The 8,797-nt window shown below is 36.2% G+C and overlaps 1 pseudogene; it reads right to left on the reverse strand.

Annotated features, from left to right (window-relative positions):
• Nucleotides 1-461: 461 nt before the first annotated feature.
• On the reverse strand, nt 462-1,396 carry LOC127679846 (heterogeneous nuclear ribonucleoprotein A1-like; annotated as a pseudogene).
• Between the last annotated feature and the right edge of the window lie 7,401 nt (nt 1,397-8,797).

The raw sequence follows: 8,797 nt of genomic DNA on the forward strand, positions 1-8,797 counted from the left end.
GCTGTCCTGGAACTCACGCTGTAGAACAGGCTGGCCTCGAACTCAGAAACCTGCCTGCCTCTGCCTCCCAAGTGCTGGGATTAAAGGCATGCGCCACCATCACCCGGCTTCTTTTTTCTTTCTTTAAAAAAATAAAAAGGACATTCAGCGTCATGATCAGACTATTATGTTTAACAATCAACAACATGGTTGAAAAAGGAGTATAGTAAAACCATAGTGTTGGAATGCTTTATACTTTCCACAGAACAGAAACTAAAATAACCTGTCATACAATTAGCCACAAATACAGTCCTGGAGTTTTTTCCCACACACATGAGTATTGTCCAGCACATGTCTTCTTTGTAGCAGCTAGACCCTGCCGCCACTGTGCTTGGCTGAGTTCACAAATCTGTTGTAACCTGTAGCTTCCCTGTCACTTCTCTGGCTCTCCTCTTCTGCTAAGCCTTGTTTCCTGGATGTAATTAGAACCTCCTGCCACTGCCAAAGCTACTGCTGCTGCTGGAACCTCTTTAGCCACCTTGGTTTCATGGTTTAGCAAAATAGTGGCCTTCAACACCATAAGGGCCAGAGCTCCTGCCTCCAAAGTCTCCTTGCTCCATCAGTCCAAAATGTAAAGACTGTTGTAATTGCCAAAGTCATTGTAGCTTCCACCACCTCCAAAACTGCTTCCATCATTGCCAAATCCATTACAGACATCCCCACGTGCACCATATCCACCATCACCACCACGGCTGCCACCAAAGCAGCTAATGAAGTTCCCTCCTTGACCAAAATTGTCATTGCCACCAAATCCACCTCCACAGCCACCACAAAAATTTCCAGAACCACTTCGACCTTTCTGGCTGGATGAAGCAGTAGCCATCTCGTGCTTTGGCAGAGCCTTTCTTACTTCACAGTTGTGTCCACTCCAGTATGGCATTTCTGAATAGCAATCTGATCCAGAGAGTCATTGTCGGCAGAGGGGACAAGAGCAAAGCCCTTCTTTCTTGTACTGCCTCTGTCAATCATAATTTTTATCACTTCAGCTGTCCCATACTGCTCAAAATAATCTTGTAGGTGATGTTCTTTAAGGTCTTCCTTAAAACCACCAACAAAGATCCTTTTTCACAGTTAGGTAGGCACCTGGTCTCTGAGAATCTTCTCTTGGCACTGCTCTCTTAGGTTCCACAGCTCTTCCATCTTGTGTGGTCTTGCATTCATGGCAGCATCTACTTCCTACACAGCAGTTGCTGTGACAAACCCAAAGCCCCTGGATATGTTGGTGTTTGGATCTCTCATTGCCACAGTCAGTAAGTGATCCCCATTGCTTAAAATGGCTCCTCAGATCCTTGTTGGTTGTTTCGAAGCTCAGCCCTCTGAAGAAGAACTTCCGCAGCTATCTCAGCTCCTTGGCAGACTGACTTGGACATGACCGCAGGGTGATGAGAGCCTTCGGGGATGCTTCCTCAGCAGCATCAAAGATGAGAAAGGATTAAGATAAGGAACATTTCCCGGGTTTCTCTTTTCCTGATTTATGGCAAATGCAACAATAAACCTTATTAGTCTTAATAATCCTTTAGAGTTCCCAACATTAGATTGTAATTGTCAAATGCATGCATAATGTTTACAATGTCTTTTTAGAATGGATTTTGTAAAATTAATGTCTGATATATTCTTAAAATCTTGTAAAGAAATTAAAGATAGTGCACAGATGGCTATATTTCATTACTGAGTAGCATCATGAAACTCTGAATTTGACCTATAGGACCATAAAAGAGAGGAACATGCAAAGAAGAGAGTTGAGTTACAGTTGGTCACTTCACTTTGAAATCTAGGTAGACTCTTGGTATTAATAAGGATTCCTTATACGATATTATTATGCTTAGATACATTGCACATTCTAATTTCTATTATGATTTTATTGCTAATAAAATTTTCTTATATTATACCATATACATTTCTTTTCTGAACAAAACATCTTGAGATAGAATCCAGTATTTGTTAGTTTGAAAACTAAAGCTAATTTCTAAATTAATAAAAAAAAAGCTAGTCTCTAATCATAATAAGCATTGTTAAAACCACTAGTACAAAAAGCACAAATTTAACAAACACCTCTGAATCTTAGATGTGAAAGAAGTAATATAACTTAAATGTGCATTATAAAGTGTGTATTATACACATTGGCTATGTGTATTTTATTCTTACTTTCAGAACACTTACATCTAATGACCAATACACTCTAAACTCTTTCTTTCCAATATTACCTCCTTAAAATCATGCAATTAAAGTGGTCCCTAGAATATCTCAGGACTTGAGGATAAAAATCTCTAAAAAGTAGCAGGGTGCTCTCTTACATATGAAATAGTTCATACCTCTTATAAATTTTAAATACATTTTTCTGGAAATAACCCCAATACTGTTTGTTTTATTTTGCTGTGTTACTTTAATTGTGTGTGATTGTGTTTATGCCTGTGTGTGTGAGAGAGAGAGAGACAGATAGAAAGAGAGAGAGAGAGAGAGAGAGAGAGAGAGAGAGAGAGAGAGAGAGAGAGAGAGAGAGAGAGAGTTCCATTCCTATTTGTGTGATAGTGTGTAGGTAGTATATCTATGTATAAGTGCAGGTGTTGGCAGAGTACCTAGAGGGGTCATATTCCCTGGAGATAGAATTGCAGGCAGTTGTGAGCTGGATGACATAAGTGACAGGAACCGAAATCGAGGTCTCTGCAAGTGCAACAAGAAGTCTTAGCCAGTACATCACACCTACAACACACATATACAACAATGTTTTATATTAGGATACTTTGGACATAAAATGGTTTCAGGGAACAATGAATGAAATCTTTATATGTCCTATCCTTATCAATGGTTTCCAGTGAGGGATACTGTGATTTAATACTAAATGTACCACTAAGTCAGTAATAATAGGAATCTAGTTTTATAAAAGAGAAGTACATATTTTTTTCTTGCATGTTGGCATCAAAAGGGAAAACCTTTGTGTAACTGTCCAAAGATGGAGTCAAATATCAATTCTTAAAATTTGGCTGTTTTCCTTTTATTTAAAATATATTTTCTAGGCAAATAAGCATCTAAAATATGCTACATTTTCCTTATCATATAAGAATTTGTTTTAAATAGTAAACAAATCCTGGACTCACAGAAAGGTCGAATTCAGAGTATCTGCCACCTATAGATGTCTTCTTCAAAGCAATCCAGTAAGGGTAAGTTATTGAGGACTTGAAATATGTTTTATTTTTAGGTGACACAAAGTATTTTCTAGTATTGGATTTATAAGCTTTATTGTTGCTGAATAATGAACCCTATACTTTTTCCTTATTGAAATCTTTGGTTGTGAAACACTTGTTAAAAGAAAAATGAAGGAAACATAGGGTAGTTTTGATGACTATAAGAAGAGTAACATTCGAGAAGGAGCAAGGCAAAGGATCTAAATTCAAACACAATTTAATTGACAAAGTTTATCAAACTTGAGTACTTCTTCAAATCAATTGGGGGAAGGTTGAAAGTTCCAATGTCTATAACATGTCTTAGTCTTGTTATGTAAGAATGATGGGAGTAAAGATCAGGAGTCATGGCTTTAATGATACCTCACAGACAGTATTTAGAAATCACAAAACCTGGAGTAACAAAATTGTATATAACCTTCCTAAACTGCAAGAATTTAGATAATTCCTTTCAGCGAGTATGAATATGATGTCACAATAATAAGTGAACAAAGTCTGAATAAGGGAAGCAACATTTTTTTATCCCTGATTATTTTGACGAACTCATTGCAACTTTATCGAAAGTTGTATGTTATTTGAGTAGAATCCAAAGGGCTAAAGTAAAAAAGCTTGAAAATAAAGCTGGAGCAATAGCTCCCAGGTAAAGAACACTTGCTGTTGTTGGCAAGGGCCTGTGTTCATTCCTCATCACCCACATATGGCTCGCAGTACTCCATAACACCAGGCTCAGGGGATACGATGCCCTGCTCAGCTCTGCAAGCACCAGGCTACACATGGTACACACACATAAACTTGAAAATATTTTAAAATGTTTTACCATTTAAAAAAACTGTTTGTACCACACAAAAAAAAGACGAAGTAGTCAACAAGATTGTAATTAAGGCATACTTTCCATTCCAAAATTCAGAGGTGTTCTGTCAAAATTTGGAAAAAAATAGTATAACATATAACATAATCTTCTGTCTTGAAATATGAGGAACAATAAAAATAAAAATTAAATTAATAGATAAACCACATTGAGTTCTTATTAAAGAATTACACAAAACATGATGTTCTTTAAGAAAGTCCCCTGCTAGTATTTGAAGACCAGATGTAAGCATATATGTTCCTAAATCTACTCATTCAGCTCCATGCAGATGGAAGACATACTTGAATTGCAATTAAATACTGAGTGTGTAACTAGGCTTCGCGTGTTCAACATTAACACTAAGAACATGACAGAAAGTGAACATTTACTTTTGGAATCAACACTAACCTCATGATTAGATTCACGTGCTGACACCATAAATAGTTTTTCTTAAGATTTATTAGTATTTTTGCAACCTGCTTCTTATTTTTCCAAGTAATGATCATGCATTGTAAAAACTAGTCAATTTCAAACATACTTTGAGGAAAACATGTTAGTGATGCATCAACATCAAGGAAAAAAGGATTATATAAAATATTCAAATACTTGTTGCTGACATTCAAAATAAACATAACCTAAATGATTCTTCCAATTTGGCTTTATGCTCCACCAAGACTTTGAATTAATTTTTAATATTAGTTCTTTCATTACTTTTAATATTTTGAAAAAGTGAGGAATTCCAGATGTTCCTAAAATGTTAACAACATATATTAAGCTTTCCCACTGACTTCTATCTTACATTTTATATTTAATATAAAGTGGCATAAGTAAAATGCTTGAACACATGATACACAGTTAACACACAACTGTGAATTTTGATATTTTACCTTATATTTATTTCATTTTATTGAACAGTCACAAAGTATGCCAATATTTTTAATATATTTTAGAGCATATTGGTATATCTATTCTTTATTGTATGGAAGAGTAGATCCTCCCTGTGGAAGAGTGGAGCCAAAGGACATTACACATTCTGTGGATGAGCTGATTCTCTGTGATATCTAACGAGGTTATGAACAAATCACTCTTTCGTTTTATTTTGTGTATAATATGATAAAATTGAATAAAGACATAGATTTTAAAAGCACCTGGTTATATTATATATAATACATGCTGTATTTTCTAGTTTTGATAAAATCATAAAGGAGAAAGGCTAATATGTACTTGTCATAATGCTGTATGTCTTCAGTATGAACTCATGATAGGTACAGAAATACATATACTTGCTTGCATTTACTTTACATATTTATAGTTCCTAACACTATCATTTCACAGAATCAATAAACAAAATAATGCTGACATGAAAGAGAACAGCTCATGCAGAATTGTGATTTTTAGAAGTTGTTCTAAAAATCACACAATTTCTGGGTCAGGGAATAAGGAATATTAGCTTGGAATATCTACTGCATTAGAGGTTAGGCATGTGTTCAAGAATGAATATTTGCCGAAGGATGACATAAGCCAATACAATTAAAACCCATTCCTCAAACAGAATTGTTCAAGCAAACAAGTAATTAAAGACTATATTAGATCATGACCTTGAGAATACAGCAAATACCAATGAATTTGCAGTGAAAGAGGTATGAATTAAACAAGGAATACAGAAAAAGAAGATTAAGTGTAATTCAACAGAATGGTAATTAATACATTCAGATGAATAAAGAAAAAGTAAAAATTACTATAAAAAATAATAAATAGATAGTATATAATAAAAATTATAGTAGGAAATCTACTAATGGGTGTAAAAACAAATTATAAAAATTTTTACAAGGATTTCCAGGGTACTATAATGTGTCTCTCAATGTTTATACTGATGACAAAAGAAATGCAGTAATTTTACTGTAGATAAATCCAGCATATACACTTTTAATAAAGCTATAGAGGTTAACATTAGTACTGATGAGATATGTATTTCAAGATACCAAGAACCACATTAAATGATACACTAAGGAGGACACATCCTTCTCCAAGTAATGATTCTGTTAAAGATATGTAACTCAGATTAGTCATGTGACATCAAGCATTTCAAATGGAGATGATTCATCACATGACATCAAAATACTATGATACTGACATTCCTTTAGTGGTAAGACAAAGACATTTTTGCAGACTTTGTGAACCTAAGAAATAATGACTCAACCCAATGCAGGATCCTGGGTAGGATCCTGAAATTTTGAATAATAGTGAAGAAATTTTAAACTAATATTTATTTTGTGTGTCTTTTTTTTTATTCGATATATTTTTTATTTACATTTCAAATGATTTCCTCTTTTCTAGCCCCCCACTCCCTGAAAGTCCCATAAGCCCCCTTTTCTCCCCCTGTCCTCCCACCCACCCTTTCCCACTTCCCCTTTCTGGTTTTGCCCTATACTTCTTCACTGAGTCTTTCTAGAACAAGGGGCAACTCCTCCTTTCTTCTTGTACCTCATTTGATGTATGGATTATGTTTGGGGTATTCCAGTTTTCTAGGTTAATATCCACTTATTAGTGAGTGCATACCATGAGTCACCTTTTGAGTCTGGGTTACCTCACTTAGTATGATGTTTTCTAGCTCCATCCATTTGCCTAAGAATTTCATGAATTCATTGTTTCTAATGGCTGAATAGTACTCCATTGTGTAGATATACCACATTTTTTGCATCCACTCTTCTGTTGAGGGATACTTGGGTTCTTTCCAGCATCTGGCAATTATAAATAGGGCTGCTATGAACATAGTAGAGCATGTATCCTTATTACATGGTGGGGAATCCTCTGGGTATATGCCCAGGAGTGGTATAGCAGGATCTTCTGGAAGTGAGGTGCCCAGTTTTCGGAGGAACCGCCAGACTGATTTCCAGACTGGTTGTACCAATTTGCAACCCCACCAGCAGGGGAGGAGTGTTCCTCTTTCTCCACATCCTCTCCAACACCTGCTGTCTCCTGAATTTTTAATCTTAGCCATTCTGACTGGTGTAAGGTGAAATCTCAGGGTTGTTTTGATTTGCATTTCCCTAATGACTAATGAAGTTGAGCATTTTTTAAGATGCTTCTCCGCCATCCAAAGTTCTTCAGGTGAGAATTCCCTGTTTAACTCTGTACCCCATTTTTTAATAGGATTGGTTGGTTTTCTGGAATCTAACTTCTTAAGTTCTTTATATATATTGGATATTAGCCCTCTATCTGATGTAGGATTGGTGAAGATCTTTTCCCAATTTGTTGTTGGTTGCCGATTTGTCCTTTTTATGGTGTCCTTTGCCGTACAGAAACTTTGTAATTTTATGAGGTCCCATTTGTCAATTCTTGATCTTAGAGCATACGCTATGGGTGTTCTGTTCAGAAATTTTCTCCCTGTACCAATGTCCTCAAGGGTCTTCCCCAGTTTCTTTTCTATTAGCTTCAGAGTGTCTGGCTTTATGTGGAGGTCCTTGATCCATTTGGATTTGAGCTTAGTACAAGGCAATAAAGATGGATCAATTCGCATTCTTCTGCATGCTGACCTCCAGTTGAACCTGCACCATTTGTTGAAAAGGCTATCTTTTTTCCATTGGATGTTTTCAGCCTCTTTGTCGAGAATCAAGTGGCCATAGGTGTGTGGGTTCATTTCTGGATCTTCAATCCTGTTCCATTGATCTGCCTGCCTGTCACTGTACCAATACCATGCAGTTTTTAACACTATTGCTCTGTAGTATTGCTTGAGGTCAGAGATACTGATTCCCCCAGAATTTCTTTTGTTGCTGAGAATAGTTTTAGCTATCCTGGGTATTTTTTTATTCCAGATGAATTTGTTAATTGCTTTTCTAACTCTGTGAAGAATTGAGTTGGGATTTTGATGGGTATTGCATTGAATCTGTATATTGCTTTTGGCAAAATGGCCATTTTAACTATATTGATTCTACCGATCCATGAGCATGGGAGGTTTTCCCATTTTTTGAGGACTTCTTCCATTTCCTTCTTCAGAGTCTTAAAGTTCTTGTCGTAAAGATCTTTCACATGTTTGGTAAGAGTCACCCCAAGATACTTTATACTGTTTGTGGCTATTGTGAAGGTGGTCATTTTCCTAATTTCTTTCTCAGCCTGCTTATCCTTTGAGTATAGGAAGGCCACTGATTTGCTTGAGTTGATTTTATAACCTGCCACTTTGCTGAAGTTGTTTATCAGCTGTGGGAGTTCTCTAGTGGAGTTTTTTGGGTCACTTAGGTAGACTATCATGTCATCTGCAAATAATGATAGTTTGACTTCTTCCTTTCCAATTTGTATCCCTTTGACCTCCTTATGTTGTCGAATTGCCCGAGCTAGTACCTCAGGTACAATATTGAAAAGATAAGGAGAGAGTGGGCAGCCCTGTCTAGTCCCTGATTTTAGTGGGATTGCTTCAAGTTTCTCTCCATTTAGTTTGATGCTGGCTACCGGTTTGCGGTATATTGCTTTTACTATGTTTAGGTATGGGCCTTGAATTCCCGTTCTTTCCAAGACTTTAAGCATGAAAGGATGCTGAATTTTGTCAAATGCTTTTTCAGCATCCAATGAAATGACCATGTGGTTTTTTTCTTTGAGTTTGTTTATGTAGTGGATTGCATTGATGGATTTCCGTATATTAAACCAACCCTGCATTCCCGGGATAAAGCCTACTTGATCATGGTGGATGATCGTTTTGATGTGTTCTTGGATTCGGTTGGCAAGAATTTTATTGAGT

Source organism: Apodemus sylvaticus, chromosome 3 (genome assembly GCF_947179515.1).
Source record: "Apodemus sylvaticus chromosome 3, mApoSyl1.1, whole genome shotgun sequence".
NCBI classification, from domain to species: Eukaryota; Metazoa; Chordata; class Mammalia; order Rodentia; family Muridae; genus Apodemus; species Apodemus sylvaticus.